Source organism: Chrysemys picta, chromosome 11, assembly GCF_011386835.1.
Source record: "Chrysemys picta bellii isolate R12L10 chromosome 11, ASM1138683v2, whole genome shotgun sequence".
Lineage (NCBI taxonomy): Eukaryota > Metazoa > Chordata > Testudines > Emydidae > Chrysemys > Chrysemys picta.
This window is the reverse complement of record NC_088801.1, coordinates 50,769,278-50,788,825: the sequence shown is the minus strand read 5'-3', so window position 1 is coordinate 50,788,825 and position 19,548 is coordinate 50,769,278. Positions and strand designations below refer to the sequence as shown.

The window sequence follows — 19,548 nt, the reverse complement described above, 5'->3', positions numbered from 1 at the left end:
GCTTCCAGCAGCTCCCATTGGCCTGAAGCAGCGAACCGCGGCCAGTGGGAGCCGCGATCGGCCGAACCTGCGGACGTGGCAGGTAAACAATCTGTCCTGGCCCGCCAGGGGCTTTCCCTAAACAAGTGGTGTCCCAAGTTTGGGAAACACTGCCTTAGACAAATGTTTAAATTCATATACTTCATATTCATGCTAAGCAAACATGGAGAACACTCCTGCGGTTTGTAAATTGCTTTGAGATCTTCTGATGAAAGGCATGCTAATAAAATGTTTTGCACTTAAGCTTCCATGTGAGCTTGGTTGTTAGGTGCCAGGTGTGATTCATAGATGTCATTAGTAATGGGATTTGTTTTCATAGCTCTCTAATTCCCACTATGAAAATGTAGCATTATGTAATGAAGTCATGGTAGATTCCTCTCCGAGCTCTGGTCAAGTGAAAAAATACTCTAAGGCACATCTTTGGAGAAACTGAATGGAAACCTATTTATTCGTTATCTAACTAAGAATGGTCACCCTCATTCTTACTACATTTACAGTACTCATAGCATAATACAGGTAATGAGTACATATCACTTATCAGTCAGGGTTATCTCCCTAGATATAGGCAATGAAGTATGTAGAATGGATGCACACTTCACTCAACAGGGAGGGTAGAAAGAACAAAAACTATCTATAGCACAAATAGAAAAGCTTCTCAAATGTCAACATGCCTTACACATACCTTGGTCACTTCTAATCAGTCAGAAAAAATTGTATCAAGAGGTAATTGTATAGTATTCACTTGGATATAGTTCTTGTTTTATTGGATGAGTAGGCAGAGATGGAGACATTTAGCACCTCAAATCCATGCTCCACTCTTTTTAATACCTTTAGGTAACTAATGTGAAGTTTGGATAATTTTGCCACTCAACAACTGTTGTACAAAGAGCAAACTATCCCAGTTCACCAATTCTAGTAAAAACATACAAGCTTTCAGAACTGACTAAGGCTAGGTCTACACTACCCGCCTGAATCGGCGGGTAGAAATCGACCTCTCGGGGATCGATTTATCGCGTCCCGTTGGGACGCAACAATTGATCCCTGAATCGACGCTCTTACTCCACCAGCGGAGGTGGGAGTAAGCGCCGTTGACGGGAAGCCACAGAGGTCGATTTTGCCGCCGTCCCTACAGCGGGGTAAGTCAGCTGCGATACGTCGAATTCAGCTACACTATTCGCGTAGCGAATTTGCGTATCTTAAATCGTCCCCGCCCCCCGTAGTGAAGACCTGGCCATAGTGTTCATTTAAGATAGAGTGTAGACAAGCTGAAGCAAATGACTTGCCCCCATCATGTCCTTTTGTGAGAGGAGATTCTTGCTAGCATAGTTTAATGAACTGAAATGAATGGACAACAATTGGAATAGAGAGGGAGCTGCTACTTCAGGGAAACTTTAACCTCATGACTTTAAAGCCTCTGCAGTGTTCCCTGGAGATGTAGTTAAAATTACTAAGGCCTTGGCTACACTTGGGAATTCACAGCGCTGCCGTGGCAGTGCTGCCGTGGCAGTGCTGTGAAGCGCGAGTGTAGTCGCGCCGCCAGCGCTGCGAGAGCTCTCTCGCTGTATGTATTCCACCTCTCTGAGGGGAGTAGCTTGCAGCGCTGCAAGCGAGCGTGCAGCGCTGCAGGCGCTGATTACACTGGCGCTTTACAGCGCTGCTCTCGCTGCGCTCGGGGGGGGGGAGGGGCGTTTTCACACCCCTGAGCGCAGCAAGTTGCAGCGCTGTACAGCGCCAGTGTAGCCAAGGCCTATGAGTGGAAGGAGGATTTCACTGCACTCTTATCCAGATTCTCAAGACAAACCAATTAAATATCTGTATAGTGGTTTATCAGATCCTAAATATTACTGAATCCTTAGTGAGGCAGAAATAACTTAGCACCTTTTCACAATCCTTTGGTCTATCCTGCTTAACCAGAAATGATTGGTGTGACACTTCTATGAAGTACAGGGGATCTTTTTATAAGATAGCTGCCACAAAAGTTACTGTATTTTATCTGTCTTATTGTGTTCCTTATTGGCCCCACGTGTCCCTTAAAATTATGAGTGGATTCCTATTATCTTTTGGACCAAATCTTTTGCATCTGTACAGGCTAGGTCTACACTACGGGGGGAGGAGGGGTCGACCAAAGATACGCAACTTCAGCTACGCGAATAGCGTAGCTGAAGTTGCGTATTTTAGGTCAACTTACCTGGCTGTGAGGATGGCGGAGAGTCGACCGCTGCCACGCCGCCATCGACTCCGCTTCCGCCTCTTGCTGCAGTGGATTTCCAGAGTCGATGGCAGAGCCATCGGGAATCGATTTTATCGCGTCTTCACTAGACACGATAAGTCGATCCCCAATAGATCGATTGCTACCCGCTGATCCAGCGGGTAGTGAAGACGTGCCCTGTGAGACACAAGTATTCATTTGCTCTATGTTCATTCTGTCTCTAGCAAGGAATATTGAAAGTGCTCTCTCTTCCTATGTTTGGCTTATTATTTATTAAAAGTGATTATTTACTTATCTGGATTTTGACAATCACTACACATTTTACAAATGTTCAATGCTCTGGGCATCCTCAATAACCTTAATACTTAGCTTTTAGTGCTTTTCATTAGTAGATCTCAAAGCACTTTACAAAGAAGGTCAGTATCATTATCCCCATTTTACAGATGGAGCCGGGGGAAGTTGAGGTACAGAGAGGTGAAGTGATTTTGTTCAAGGTTATCCAGCACGCCAATGGCAAAACCAGAAATACAACACAGGTCTTCAGTCACAATCCTGTGTTCTAGGCACTAGGCAACTCTGCCTCCAATAATTATGCTAATAAATAGACCCATCAATTATTCCTGATTAAATAATGCAGTGAAAGCATAAATATAACAAGAAATAATTGGCCTCCTCTCACAGTCCCTCTCAACAGCACTACCCAATACCCATCTCTTCATGAACCATAGAAAAAAGTGCAGCATGCCCCCAAACCTAGCAAGCGTAGGTTTTAACAGACCTGGTGAGAAAGCAAGAGCTAAAGGTCTAGATGCCTGACATAGAATGTATACAACCCCAAACACTGAATGGAAAATTCACTCATAAGTAACTTCAAGGACCAATTCTCCATTCTTCTCTCCTGCTGGTGCTAGTGTTCAGTGCCACTAATCTACACTGCAATTAAAAACCTGTGGCTGGCTCATGCGAGCTGACTCAGGTTCACGGGGTGTGGCCTAAGGGACTGTTTAATTGTGGTGTAGACGTTTGGGCTTGGGCTGCAGCAGGACTTTAGGACCCTGGGAGATGGGAGGGTCCCAGACATACTCTAAGATGGTTTGAAGGGTAAGTGGTAGGGCCCTACCAAATTCATGTCATGGACACCCCTCCCTCCCCGCTCCGTGAAATCTGGTCTTTTGTGTGCTTTTACCCTGTACTGTATAGATTTTTATGGGGGAGACCAGCATTTCTCAAATTGGGGGTCCTGACCCCAAAGGGAGTTGCTGGGGAAGGGGGGGATCGCAAGGTTATTTTAGGGGGGTTGCAGTACTGCTATCCTTACTTCTGTGCTGCCTTCTGAGCTGGGCAGCTGGAGAGTGGCGGCTGTTGGCCCGGCACACCGCTCTGAAGACAGCGCCCTGCCAGCAGCAGCACAGAAGTAAGGCTGGCAATACCATACCATGCCATCCTTACTTCTGAGCTGCTGCCTTCAGAGCTGGGGGGCCGGAGAGTAGCGGCTGCTGACTGAGGGCCCAGCTCTGCAGGCAGTGGTGTAGAAGTAAGGGTGGCAATACCACACCATGCAAACCTTACTTCTTCGTTGCTGCTGGTGGTGGTTCTGCCTTCAGAGCTGGGATCCCGGCCAGCAGCCGTCGCTCTCCAGCTGCCAGCTCTGAAGGCACCACTGCTGCCAGAGCAGCACAGAAGTAAGGGTAGTAGTACCACAACCCTCCTTGCAATAGCCTTGCAAACCCCCTCCCCCAACTCCTTTTTGGGTCAGGACCCCTACAATTACAACACTGTGAAATTTCAGATTTAAATAGCTGAAATCATGACATTTATGATTTTTAAAATCCCATGACTGTGAAATTGACCAAAATGGACCATGAATTTGGTAGGGCCCTAGTAATTGGAAAGCAAAGTGAGAAGGAAAGGAATTATTTTAAAATTCTTAGTCTTGTTTGTTTTTGATCAATTAGACTCTCATAATGTATCTTAAAGTATCTATTTTTAAAAGAATGTTCTTTTATCATGAAAATATTACTAATTGTGATGAATAGTAAGGATTTATTTTCCACCATAAACCAACTCCTTTTATGTTCTATGAAAGTGTTGTGGCTCAAAGCAGGCTGAATGTGTTGATGGAAATCAGCGTCTTGAATCAATAATGCAAAGTTAATTCCCGTCTTCTGGGTTTCCTTTCCTGGAAGCTTAACTAATCTTGCTGTAAAATATCAAACAAAATCAACACTTAACTATTTGTAATGACTTTTATTATAGTTTTAGCTCTGAGTGATTGTGTTTTGTTTTGTTTTTTAAATCATGAACACACAGTTGTGCTGAGGATCAGAAAAGCAGGGGTGGCCTGCACTGCTGACCCAATGTACTCCTGCACCCCTTCTTCCCCCCTTCTCCCCCCAAAACAGGGAGCGAAGTGTGAAATAGCAATGTTGTGTTATGATTGCCTGGCTCACAAGAGAACGGGGCACACTTACCATGTTATCACTGTAGGATTTATCATGGCAGTACTTCCAAGAGTGAGAGGTCATTTTAAAAAGAGTAACAAAAGGGCCTTTGTGGTGTTTTGTTTTGTTTTGTTTTGTTTTTTAAACCAGGCAGGTCTGCATTCTCGCCATGATGTTTCCATGTGGCTGCATTGTAACAGGCCATCATGAAGTCCAGAGTGACTGTGGATTTGTACCAACAGGTTGCATGTCTGTAGTCTGCCTGACCAACACTCCGCTCTCAGGCTCAGACAGCAGAGCAGCAGTCCTGATAGTGTTGCTTAATGCAGGGAACTACTGTATTCATCCCTTGTCTGATGTCAGCGGAACTGGCAAGGGTCCTTGTCAGTCTAGAATCTTCTAGCCTGGCTAAATAGGTGTGTGGTCAGCCTCTTCTTTCTTCCTATGTGCTCAGCACTGAGTTTCTGTTGTTTGGGTGTCTTCAGGAACAGTGTCCCATGTGGAGTATAAATTTACTACCCTGCATGAAAATGGTAAGGGATGGGCACCACAAATATGCCAAGTCATGCATGTTGGAAAGAAAAGATTAAACTACTACTTATACTGAAAGTTACCCAGACTTCCCACCTCAAAGGAGTAGCATCCCTTACTTATTAAAACAAACAAATAACCCTTTTAACTCCAGAGACAACTCAGGCTATTCAGTATTGTGCATCATCACCATCACATCCCCATAACAGACATACCATTATGTATGTATCACAGGCTGGCTGGCCCTTTAAGGAGAGTTTGGCTTAGCCTTGCTTGTGACATACCTGTTATTCCCCAACTGCTTCTGATCAGGTGACATAATTACAACTATTTATCCCAGCTGTGAAAGGGTCAGAGGACGGCATAAGGATAGAGAAGAACTCAGTGGGGAGGAGACATAGGATGGGGAAGCAAGGGGAATTCTTTCTTTCTGGGAAGGGCCTGATGGAGACAGGCTGGTGCTAAGTACTGGGAGCTGGTTAGGCTTCTGCGGGAGGAACTGAGATAGGGGGTCAGGGGCTGTGAGAAGCAGGGAGGTCCTGGGAAAAGTTGCATGAGTCCCTGGGGAGGGGAAGAAGTTGGGAAAACTTCTAGCAAAAATGGGATCTAAGGGTAAAAAGCTCTGGGAGGCAGGGCTCAGCTTAGGAAGCACAGACTACTGGCAAAGAGCAGGAAACCTCAGCATAGCTCAAGAGGGGCAAAAGAATGTTTGTCTGAATATGTATTTGGAATTTCAGTGGGACTCTGGTAATCCCAGAAAAGGACTGAACTTAAAAAGTGACCTGGCTGGAGGGCTGGGCAATGGAAGATGTAGACTGAGACAGGCTATTGCAGGGCTGAAGAAATATTCAACAGGGAGGCTAGCAGTGGAGACGCCTGCAACTCCATGACCTGACACCATGAGGCGAAACCTCTTACAATATTCAAAACCAAATCAGATTTAGAATTTATCAGAACATAGGCTTCTAAAGATGGCAAAAGGAATTATATATCCCAACAGGCTTCAAAGTAAAAGTCCAAAGCACATAGCGACACTAATGGTTCAAAAATACCATCTTCCTAATGTGGCCTTCCTTACACATGGGGTTGCAGGTACAGGGAGGATACCTAGAAAAGTACCAAGCTTTAAGATATCTATGAAGTTGTGTGTGTGCCCCCGCCACTTAAACAGCAAAACACTTGTATGTTTCTGACTCTCCGTTTGCATAATTCCATACGCAGAAGTCCCAAATAAGCGTGATATGACATTTCATAGCAGCCCAACTATGCTACTTGGAACTGCTAATTTATGTCCTTTAAGAATTACATTATCAGTTGACATTGACTCATCATGAATAGTTTAGTAGTGATGAGTCAATGGAACTTCTCTCTGTCCTTCAGGAATCAAACTTTGAGGATTTAGGGTTCTTGATTGCACAAGACTCTTGTACCACCTCCTGTAAGGGTCAATAGAGATGGATAGATTTTTCAGCCAACCTGTGATCTGTGCTTTTATATAATGATCTATGTTAAACTACAGCTTCCGGAGAAAGTTCTGTAGTTGGTGCATCTGCCGTAATTAAGGTTATAGCTGGTTTGTGGACAATGTTTGAACTAGTACCTTTGTTCTTCAGATGATGTTCCTTGTATACTGGGAGGTGTTTTAGGCAAAGACTTTTAAGGATTCAAGGACCCTTTCTAGCTCAAATTGTTTGTTTTAAACAAAGCCTTTCACATTCAGTGCAGTATAGAACACTTATTTATTTATTTTGAATTTGGTATCTTTGAGCTAGAAGCAAAATCAATTGGAGCACATCCTATAATAAAGTTGCTCTCAGACTACATCTGGAGGCATCAAACTAGACTTTCAAATTAATTCAACAAGACCTTTTTAACAGTTACTTATGTTTCTCCACTATATTACAGTGTCTTCCTTCCAAAAACAGTTTTTTTCCACAGTATTTCTAAGGCTTTCTCCACACACTGCATACATTTGTGTTTGAACTTTGTTGTGAACAATCCAGTTTGACAACATGCTGACTGTGACTTTGGGGTCAGCCTTATTTCATCTAACTTGATTGTTTAAAATGCATGCCAAATGCTTTGTAGTATAGACAAACCCTCAGTGACAGATTTTCAAATGTATTTAGGGGCCTGAAGCTGCAGATGGTGCCTAGTGAGATTTTGAAAAGTGCTTAAATAGGTCAGGCACCTAACTCCCATTGAAATAGATGGGAATTAGGCACCTAGCTTGCTGAGGAGCTTTTAAAAAGCCCTCTAGGCTCCATCTGCATCTCTGGGTGCCTAAGTACCTTTGAAAATCTAGCACTTCGCTATTATGGACTTTTATGGTAGGATTTTTAGAAAAAAACAAAAACATTCCCAGGACACTCTAACTGCTGTTTTAAATAGCAACTGGAAAGGGGGCAGGGACACCTGATGTACCAAGATTCATATGTAACAAACTGTGTATTTTATTGGTTACTCTTGTCTTTCCTTCCCCCAGCTCTTTGCATCTCCTGATTCTTTCTTCTTTTTAGTGTTCTTAGTAGTGATTTAGTAGCTGCTACTTATATCTATTTAGTTAAATGTTAAGTCTAGAATTCTTAGCAATCACTCCTTGATGTGGGTTTATTAATATCACAAATTCTGTTTTTTATTAGAGAATGTATAAGGTCTCCAAACTCACAAGTTTAACTTCCAGTTTTAAGCTCTGTTACATGCTCATTTGTCGTCTGGCCTTGCTGTTCACTGGTGGCAGAACGGATGCCTTTCATCTAGGTTATTTTTTCTTGGGGGGGGATGGGGGACAGTATTCATAAAAATGTGTCAAACCACATAATTGGATTACTTTTTCCCATCTTCTTTTCAAAGATAAATGTGTTGTGAAATGCCAATGCTGCTTTTCATACCACGTGCAGGAACAATGATATTTGAAAGTTTGTGGCTTTTCTTCTGACTAGAGCCATCAAATAAATCAGAAATTATTTGAACTTCTTCCATTGTTCAGCAACATTTCCTGTGAGCTTTACCTTTGAAGGAGCATTCAGTTTTTTCACTTGAGTTTTAGTCCCAATCTGACACCATGTTGTGCTGTATTCAAGAAGCAGCCATGTTGTTTACCTTTCATTGTGTAATGTCTAAGTTATATAATGAAGTCAAATTGTTACCACCAGAGGGAATTATTGTACTAACATTAATAGAACATTGCTTTATGATGCATGTTACAAGTTCATGAGTTTTTTATTAAGTTTTAACATATATATTAACACTGGAGGAGGGGAAAAACTGGATGAAAAATGAGACTTGGATCTGAGAAATCTGATATCTCTATACTACTGTGTAATGCAGATTCATACAGATTTTCTGTAGTTTGTGTTTATAAATAATGAAATGCAGTATTATATGGCTTAATCAGAAGCCTGTGAAAAAGGTCTTTGTTTATTTTTAATTATTTGTATTCTAGATCCTAATTAAACAGTGTGGTTAATCTCAGCTAGAAAATAGATCATTAATAATGGTCAGTATAATGTGAGACTCTAATCACTCAGAGTAGCATCTCATGAATCACTAGTGGAAAACAGAATTTCAAGTTGGTTATTTAAAATAGGACATACATTTTTAGGATTTGAATCTGTTTTTTTCTGAATGAATAATATTGTGCATGAACTGTCAGACTTAAGCGCAAAGAAAAATCTCGATCAGTAGAAAGTTGCACTAGCTCAAATAAAGTTTCTATCAATATTTGATTTGAATAGTTTAATCTCAAAGAATATGTATTGATGATACCCAGGTATCAGCTCTTCTGTAAACAGGAAATACCATCAAACTGTATAAAAGAGTAAGCAGATCACAACTGTAAACATAAGATTAGGCTGAGATGAAACAGCTGTGAAGAACCATACATCTTTCATTTCACAATGATGGCACATAAGAAATGGAAGCACCTGACACCAATTTTTATGTGACTTACAACTACTTCCAGTAATAGATATTAACTTAAAGTGGAAAAATCAATTTTTCCTGCTTTTATTTTAATTGAGGAAACTTGCAATCTTTATGTTAAATAATGGAAAAATGATGTCTCAGACACACACACACTGAAAAATCCACAAAGAGAAATTATACATAGAGGAAGGTTTTTCATCTGGAGACACTGGAAGGAGTTTTATCCTTTTTTCGAACTGTTAAGAACAAAACAATTAGGACCAGATTATCTAATGCTCATTTTGGGCCTAGCATCCAACCTGAGCCCACACAACTTCTAGCCTACCTACCCAAAACTCAGGAATATGCAAACAGGAATTTGAATATTGGACTACTAAGCAACCTGATAGCTGGTAAGAAATGGGGAAGAGATGTGGGGAAAACCCTCCTCCTTTAATAAAGGGTAATAACCCTGCAGTTTGCAAACCATTCAAATGTAAATAAGGAACAACTTCTTAAAACAAAAAATTAAAATAAGTTGTCGTGTTCTGCTTTTTTAGTAGTGTGTGTGTGTGTATGTATGTATACACACACACACACACACACACACACACACCCCTACCTAATGTTGAGAGTACAAACATGACTGAAAAACTTTGGTCTTTGTTATCAGTGGATGAACATTATTGAGGAAATTTCAGAGAATTATCATTGTTCCTTTTAGGATGGGATATCCTATCCACATTACTTTTAACTAAAATGAATCCATTTATCTTATGTGGTACAACATGCAGAAGGAAAAATTAGGAAATATACCTTTATAGAAAATGTGTAAAGATAACCCCATCACAGTATTGCCGAAACAAGCCCATAAAAATCATGAAATTTTTCATTTTTATATTTTGATAGTGTGAGCTAAAAAATCTGTAATTGCCTTCTGGTTTCTGAGCCAATAGGGTGCACTTGGTTATGTTTTTAGGCTTTCCTCTGCGACCACGAAGGCTAGAATCTTTCTTTTTTTAAAATAATGAAAGCTGAGTGTCTCATCTAATCACATGCCACCAGAGGTTCAGGGCTTTATGAAACACATCTAATATAACTAGACTCATGACAATCTTGAGTTTGCAACACTAATTTTACAGGGAGAAAATGTACAGGGCCATTTGAAATTGATTATGAGTTATATAGTCTTGTGGCTTGATGTACATGGGAAAGAGAAGAAAACATATAACATGGTATTCCTTTTGTCTATTTACTTTGCTTTAAAAATACAGAAGTACAAATATTCAGTCAATACAGACATTTTCAGTTCTTGTATATTTTTTTGTAACTAATCAGATACTATAAAAGCAGCAGAAGCTTATCCTGAATATTATGCAGTAATAACAAACATCAACAAAATACCTGCATTAGCCCTCAAATCCACTTGAGGTGAATCTTGGATTCATGTTTCAATGCATTTATAAACTGTAGTCCATCCTCAAAAAAAGTTGGTGATCATAGGTTGAGACTGTTTGCTCAGGTGAGAGAATGGTGAACTCTTTCTGCCCAGCAAATCCTGGGGTCTGTGGCTTTATGGAAAATTTTAGAGACCATAATAGAAAATCATAACTACTCCTTGTTGTTTTTGCTGATACAGACTAGCACAGCTACCACTCTGAAACCATAACTACTGTATACTTTTTAAACTAACCTATGGAATTTAATAGAGAAATCTATTGAATATATTGAATCTATTGAATACACCTCTATCCCGATATAACGCTGTCCTTGGGAGCCAAAAAATCTTACCGTGTTATAGGTGAAACCATGTTATATCGAACTTGCTTTGATCCGCCGGAGTGCACAGCCCCGCCCCACCGGAGTGCTGCTTTACCGCGTTATATCCGAATTCATGTTATATCGGGTCATGTTATATCGGGGTAGAGGTGTATATTGAAATCTAAAAGGATATTGTTCTCTATAGATTTTCCATAGGGAAGTTTAAAAGGAGATCCCAAGCCATGATAGTGGAGGCAAGGGTGTTGGGGAGAAACTGACTGTGGAGGGAGTGGGGGGATCCCCGAGATTAATGAGATCAACCGCTGAAGGATTTTTGGAGGTTTGAGTACTGTGGTTTGTTTCCAGCTCCTCCAACCTAAACTGCAGGGTTCAATTTGTGAGCCTCTTTATGCAGCTCTAGTTATTAAGCAGTTCTAGCATTCCTCAATAAATAGATGCTGTACAGTTAAGTCCATTTATAAGAAAGTTGGTGCAATATGATATTACAATTGCATCTGTCTGGTTTGGTAACAACGTAAGTACCAGAGTTGTGAGTGTTTCTTTTTTTTTTTTATGGGTTTGGTACAACTTCAGCAATGACATCAGTCCAATGTAGCATTACATAGTCACTGGAAAATGCACACATGGAACTGGCAAGCTCAGAGAGACAGTGTAAAAATGTCAAAATCTGTGCTGAGGAACTGGGAAGGGCCAAGTGAAATAACTTCTATAACAAGTTACCATGCTTTCTGGCTTGGAATCAAAGTTTGACTGTAACTTCTTTAACTTCTTTAACCCATAACATCATTCAAAAACTTAAAATATTTTTGAAGGGTGTTTGTAATGTTTACTATATGTCTGAAGTGTTCTGATTCTCTGCTTTCTTGATCTGACTTGGATTAGACATGCCACTGTAAACAGGAAGCAGTGATCCGGGCCTGAATTTCCTCATGCTTACACCCGTTATACACTAATGTAACTTCATGGCTGTTATTCCTGTATCCAGCGAGAAGCAAATCCTGCCCACTGGTTTTAAGGCTTGGCTTAAGACATGTTTGTGTTCTGTTTTCACCTTTTCCAGACAGGTTTTCCTTTAGGACTATATTTTAGGATGCTCTGTACCGAGGGCACTAAAGTATGGTGAATCTATGGTATTGTATTTCAATACTGTTTGTATTTAAAAAAAAATAGAATGCCATAAGAGATTGTGGTTACACACAAATAAAACTTGAAGCTACTCTTACAATCTGTAGATTAGGCTGTCTGGACCCTTCCATGTGGATTCTTCACCCTCACTTCTCTTCATGCATACTGGGTTTGTCAGCTGCCCCTTTTGCACCCTCTACCGAATCTGCAGAACCTGTGCCACCCATGGTGTTATATCCACTACAGGTCAGGGAGAAGATTGGCATCCCCCACAAATCCCTATGCAACAGCCAATGGAGAATTACTGTAACACGAGGCTCTAAGAGCTTGTGTATGCTCTGCTACAGTCTGGACTGCAGGGGTGTGAATTGCAGAGCTCATCAAAGTGCTTCATGCTAACTGCCCTGAGGGGATGCACTGGCATGAATTAAAAGGTACCTAGTTCATGTTAACAGGGCTACGTTAATGTGAACTAGGTCCCTTTTAGTTCAGGCCAGCAGCATCCGCACAGGGCTGTTACTGTGCAACACTTTGAGCTTTGCAATTCACAGGCCTGTTGTCTGCACTATGGTGCAGTGTAAACATAGCCTAACTCTCCTGCATGTCCTCTGTACAAGAAACCTCCCCTTAAAGAAGGTGGAATCCTGCAGGTGGAGGAGTCTGAGAAAGCCTTGACAGCTTTTTCCAATCCAACTGTACTCCGAGGGAGTGAGAATGGAAGCAAAGGGATCCTGGAGCTGGTATAGAGGCAGAAAAACACTGTGCAAGGGAGCCCCGGCCTTCTGCAGATATCTGTAAGCTCTGGGATCAGACCAGATGGCCACTCCACTGGGAGCAAATCCCCCCCCGCCAATTCTGCCTGATGTAGTGACATATGGACCATTCCATGAGGGTAACCTTAATGAGTTTTCTGCCCAGTCCTCCCCACTTCCTTGTCATGGGGTGGCTGGCCTCTTTAAGGGAGTCAGAATCCAAACTACCTGTGATGTGCTTCTTTCAGGAGAAAGAACCCTTCTTGGCAGATAATTACTTCCAGGTGTGCCAAGGTGGCTGGCTGACAATAAATTAACAAGCACCTGGACCTGAACCTGATAAAAGGCCACCTGAGTGCTGTTGAAGTGGGTGGGTGTTATTAGAGAGAGATGACTTGGAGGGTCAGGAGCTCCCAGAGTCACAGGAGGAGGGCTGTGGGACTGTTGAAGACCAGGAAGGTAAGCATACCAAAATTATTACATGGGCCCGGGAGGAGGCTGGGCTCCTGAACTTAAGATGGGAAGTTTGCCTCAGTTAGCAACCAGGCTCCTAGAATAAGGGTGGTCTTCAGGGCAGCTTGGAGCAAACAGTTCTACAGAAAGCTCTCTACATCAAAAGCTTGAGCAAGCATTAACATAACATACTCAGATACATTTGGGATATTCATAATTAGTATTGTTAGAAATACTTTAATTCCTTATCTGCCCTTCAAATTAGGTTTGTCATAGGATTAATATTGTCTATATTACGAATCTTAAATTTAGCTTACAACTTTGTGCCAGTACAACAATCTTCTCTCAGCTGATGTTCTTGAAATATACAATAAATGAGTTGTACTTGTTTAACATATAGAGTCCATTAGGCTCAGAATCTTTGTTTCACAGAAACCAGTATAATTGTTCGCATACTGCAGGGTGCCTCCATCAATTTAAATTACAAATAGATACATACCAGCTACACAGTGACACTGAAATGAAACATACTGTGTCCATCTCTTCAATAAACAGTTTTAAATCATTCAGCCAGCCTGTTCTATTTCTCTCTCTACACAGTTATAACCCTATCTTTTCAAATGAGTTAATTTACCTTATTACTGGAAACAATAGCTTTGCACTGAAGGACAGTTATTTATTTATTTTATTCAGTTTCAAAGCTGCTTCACAAATCACTAGGGCTGACTTCAAACACAGCAAGACAGAATTTGGAAAAGATTTATTGTGAGGGAATGGAAAGTTTCTTTCTAATGGTATCCATAAAACCACAGAAGGGGAGGATAAAATTGAGTAACCACTACTTGTAGGTACTCCAGAGATTATATGCAACTGGGTTTGGTCCCAGAAAAAGAAATATAAGAACCATCATAAAGCTCCATACAGTCAAAGAAAAATACCTTGAAATTCAACATTTTCCTCTGATCTCCATTAAGCCCCTTATTTGTACTAGACAGCAATGCCTATATTACATAGCAATGCTGCTACGACACAGCTTCTTAGATCAACACACATTTCTTTCTGCTCATTTATTCTCCTTTTTGGTTACATACTTTTGAAAGGTGCATAAATGTAATAATCAAAGGCACTGCCACGATCTCATTTCCATAGCCTGCCACACTCGCTCCCTCTACTGCACCTATTCTGGCCTGTGCTCTCCAGAGTCCCCCGCTACCACCTTTCCCCTCCATTAACATCCCTTATGAATATGTATTTCAAAGTCTCTTCTTTGCTGCTTTCAACCTTTATGCTGTCAACAACTCCATAGTGATGCCTCCTGCTACCATCCCTTCACCCCTCTTCTTGTCAGCTGTCCCCTCTGTGGCATCTCCACTGCTGTAACTGCTTAGTCAAATGGCTTTGTCCATGGCTTTTACAGCGTGGCTGTGTAGTGGGATTTTCTAACATGCTCAATGTTGACCTAACACTGCTCCCATCAGTGTCAACAATAAAACTCCCATTGGCTTCAATGGACGCAGAACTAGGCTTTTGAAAACCTCATTCTGTGGCAATAAGACATTTGGCCTGGAAAAGACCTCCTTGGTTATCAGATCTGTTCCCTTGCCAGAGTGGTGTTTTCCAGAGTTTGTATAACTTAATGCCAAACACATATAAAGAGAGAACAATCCTCAGAGAAAATGACGTCTGTAACAAATCTGGCCATCTGGTCACGCTTCCTCCCCATCCCCCCCAACAAACTAACATGCAACCTCAGCTTTTCTGGTGACAGGGTTGTCTTGTGGCAAAACCTGCATAGACACATTTGGAATTCCATGTCTCTCACCATTGGAGTCATTTAGTAAATGTCTAACAGGAAATGGACGACTCAGACAGATGTAATATTTTCCCTTCTAAGATATTAACAACTGCCTGAGTTGAACAGAATAATTGGTCCCTAGAGAAGAAACAGGGCTTTGAAATCTAAAGTGAGTTAAGCTTTCAGAGGTTTTTGCCATAAGATAACCCAGTAAAGCCAGGAACTAACATACTTTCGGGGAAAGCCAAGATTGTCATATAAGAAAGTGTCCTCCCCTCCCCCCCTTCTTGAAATACTAGTTGGGTTTCCTAGTATATGAAGTAATTACATTTGGCATTAGCTGAATTCTTGCGATGGTCACACCTTAATGTGTTAGCCATTTGAAGAATTGTGATAGCTAGTAAAAGCTCCTGAAGATATTTTGAAAACTAGATTTTTATGTACAAATACAGTATATAATATAGACAAGTCATGAGAGCCAATTGAAAAAAGGAATATTTTTTTTCTGTTTTGTGTTTTGAGACTTTCTGACCATCTGTAGAAGTAATGACTGAAAAACATTCTTTGAAACATATGCATTCACTGCACTTCACATATCTCATATAGCTCACTGAAAAAGATGGAGAGGACGTGATTCTCTGGTGCAAAAAAGTAAATAGAAGATCTTGTACTTTATATAAATTCACCAAAACACTGGGCCAATTTCTGCCCTTACATGTGCATGCCCAGTTCTCAGAGACTTTGAAGAGCCTCCATTTGAAAGACACTGCAGCACATGTTGATGTGATTGCAGCACTACCAGGTAGAGATTAGATACCGTCCAGGACAGTTACTGGTGTTAGCTGATACCTTAGGCAGGGCATATATACCCAGCATCAGTGAGCTGGGGGAAGAGGATTAGGACATTTAATCCACTAACGTGCTGCACTCTCTCCCAGTGTCAACAGCGAAGCGGATGGAAATCAAGGAGGCTACAGAAAAGGACATTGAACTGCAGGCAATCAAGAGAGCAATACTACCTGGGTAGCCAGAAGAGAGACAGCCAAGGAGCAGTAAGAGCAGAACCCTATTTTCAAATAAAAATGAGCTGAGTATGGAGGATGGAATCATATTTTGAGGACCAGAGAGGAGATGTTCCTGCCTCATTACGTAAGGATGTTATTAAAAAAATACATGCCTCATACCTGGCCATTGCCAGCTGTCTGATGGGCTTGTGTGTGTATTTACAGGCTGGGAATTAACGCACAACTCTGCTCCTTGATAGAAGGGTGTGATACCTGCCAGTTCTGTGATAACAGTCTTTCTGCCAGCAGTTACCACAAGAGCTGCTCACCTGACCATGGGGAAAGGATGGGAATGGACTTTTTTTTACCTTCAGTAAAAAGCAGCACTTGATTACAGTGGATTACGATTCAAATTTTTGGGAGGTCGATGCCCTGCCTGAGACAAGAAGCAAGTCAGTGACTGACAAATTGAAGGCCCACTTTCTGAGATATGGCTTTTTGGAAACTGCATTCACCAACACTGGACCCCAATTTATATAATTTCCACACATTACCCAGCATACACACAGAGTAATGGTGTTAGCTGTTTTCACAGCTGATTCCACCTAAGTGACTGTTACACAAGGCTATTTCTTGCGGTTCAGACCCCTTGTTAGTAATTTTGGTGGACAGGAAGATCCCATCACAAGGGTGCCAAACAGTCCGTGCAGACACTGATTGGATGAAGGACCAAGACCCTGCTACCAATGAGAGGAGACCCGTTGCAGCCAGAAGAATGGCGATACCGCTGAGAGAGGGCCAACGATCAGAGAAAGCAGGCACAAGACTGACAGGTCAGCCAAGGGTACTCATGTGAGGATCCAGCCATTAGAGAGAGACCAGAAGGAGAAGACCGAAGGAATCATGAGCGGTGCAGTGGCATTGAGATCATAAGAGGTGACTATGCAAGAGAGACAAGTGATCTGAAGGAACAGGAGACACTTATGAGCCAATAAGACACAACACCCAGAGAGAGTCCTTCAGAGATACAGATCTCATCACAGAACAGAGACACACAGAACCATCTGGAAACCAAACCCCACAGGAAGGGAGGAGCTCCACAGAGAGAGAGTTTGCTAGATTCAGACAAGTGATAGGGAGACAGAGGTCCATTCCAGTTTGATCTCCTCAACAGGTGATCGCATTATCTCAGACTATGCTGAGTCTGTGGTAAAGAGGAAACTCCAACTGGGCTATGTGCTAGCAACCTCTGGCCAAGTGACATGGGGTGGGGGGCCTGGTCAATAATTTATTTTTAATGTTTTGTTTTAAAACGTTTGTTTGTAAAATAGGGAAAATGGATCATCATCAGTGGAACTGGATTCAGAGGACCCATGTTCCCTTGACGGACTATTATTGACAGGTCACCAAAGGAACAAGGAACGTGGTGGAGTTTGGCTGGAAGCAATTCTCAGCCACATGGATGGAGCAGTGCACAGGGTTTAATAAAGTTCAACTTAACCTGCATTGAGCATTGCTCATTGGGGATGAAACACTTCCTTGAGTGGAAACCTTTCAGATAGACACATGATTGCTAATAAGTGAACTCTAAAAAGACCCTGTAATCACAGGAGATGGTGAATTTGTTCTTTGCACTTTGGGCATCTCAGAACTGAAACATTTTGCAGTTAGACAAATAGTTAACCATCCAGCTGTGTCTGGCTGTTTAGCTCATAGGCTCAAGTCATAATGAAAGAGGAAAAACAAATTATCCTTATTTTCCCATCATTTATCTATTAGCTTAATTTAAAAAAAAAAAATTAGGAAGAAATAGGACAGTGGAAAATAAACTGAAGAAGGCAGATTGGGCCAGGTCTCTCTGTATTTTGTTGCATTTAAATTAATTTATTTAGGGTTATAAACTGCATGGTGAGGTTTCTGAACAGCTGTGGCTTTTCAGAGCCAGTCTTTTTCTGACCCAACAGCTTGCTATGGAGCGTGGGTTGCTTTACTTCCCTTCTTCTGTCATTTCCATTTCGTGTTTCCTTATATTCAGAGAGTGACAGTTTCACACTCTTGCTTTTGTTCCCCAGTCTCAAGGCTAGAGGGAATAGAGGGTAAAATTTTCAAAAGAAATGTAGTCAATATTTTTTTCAGACTTTTAAGTGCCTATTTTTGGAACTTAAAAGTTATACATATTTTGAATGCCATCACTATAGTGGTTAATTCTTGATTTCTAGGAACGGGCAGTAGTTTGATAGATGCAAATTCTATATCTTCTAAATCTGTACACCCATCTCCAATTGTAAAAGCTGCTTTTTTATTTATTTTTTGTTAAAAAATAACAACTCAAATGTAATGCTATTTAGTGCAGGCAAGATTAAATTAGTAGAGCAGTTCAGAAAGAATATTAGAAAAGAACTTTGGGTGGATAACTCCTGGCACTTCAAACAATGTGCTGTCTCTTTCTAAACTATCGTCACCATGGTAACCTAATTAAGCCTATTAAGAAAAGGTGCACTCCAGCTAAAGTTGGCTGACTTCATTTCATTGTAAAGTCAGTCAACTTTATAGAGGAACAAAGAAGAACTTCTAAGGTTCTTCCTGAGAAGGTACTTGTAAACACAGGTGTGTGAAATTTGGTGGCCATTCATCACGGGTTTGTGCCAACATTTGCTTCAGTATCGATCCACCTGGAAATCCTCCGGCATCCCTTTCTTGCAGCTGAATGAACCCCAAATCTCCAAGTGAAGCTCTATTGAAATCTTGGTTTTCCTGTCAAACATGCAGAACTGCAAATTTTCTGAAATCTAGCCTATGTTTGCAATTTTTTAAAGAATACGTTGTTGTTGTTTAAATCTGAAACTACATAAAGGTTTTTTTGTGGTTATTGGAGGAAAATGTACCAAACTATTTCATAGAATGTTGCACCTACATATTAAAGTATATAGATCAGATCCTCAGCTGGTGTAAATCAGCATAGTTCCATTGAAGTCAATGGAACTACACCAATGTATACTTAGCTGATGATCTGGTGGTGTCTTTTTTTTCATGTCTAGAGCCTTGTGTCTCAAAAGAAATGTGGACTTTCCTCCGGAGGTCGCTTCATAGCCATGAGGGTCTCTCTATTTTTAAAAACTTGTTACATTCCCTTAGTTCAAAAATTTTAATCTAATATAGACTCAGAGGCTGTTCTAACTATAGGCAAACTTGGCAGCTGTGCCTGAAGGTGGCAGCAGGCAGATTTCCGGGGCAGCAGTGCTGCAGACTAGTTTATAGGGGTGGGAACTGCAGCCTGTTCCAACCTGTAGTGTTCTAACTGGCCCATGTGAGTCCTGATGGCTTTTATGTGCTGCCACAAAACTACTCTGTTTCATGTCGCTAAAGCCTCATTGGAGTGACCTGTATGTGGGAATAAAGGGGAGCTGTGTGTGTACATGTATAGGGGGTGCAGAGAGCTGTGTATGTAAAAAATCAATTGAAATAATGGCACTAAATTCATTCAAAGAAAAATGCCCTGGGCAGCTGGGGG

The 19,548-nt window shown here is 41.3% G+C and overlaps 2 long non-coding RNA genes across 2 annotated transcripts in view; both read left to right on the top strand.

Annotated features, from left to right (window-relative positions):
• Positions 1–19,548, top strand: part of LOC122172385 (uncharacterized) — an 88,403-nt gene that overhangs the window by 47,766 nt on the left and 21,089 nt on the right. The window lies entirely within an intron of this gene.
• LOC135974368 (uncharacterized) lies at positions 13,136–17,895 on the top strand. The gene is made up of 2 exons (XR_010591608.1): positions 13,136–13,244; positions 15,972–17,895. It is a non-coding gene; the product is annotated as an uncharacterized LOC135974368 (long non-coding RNA).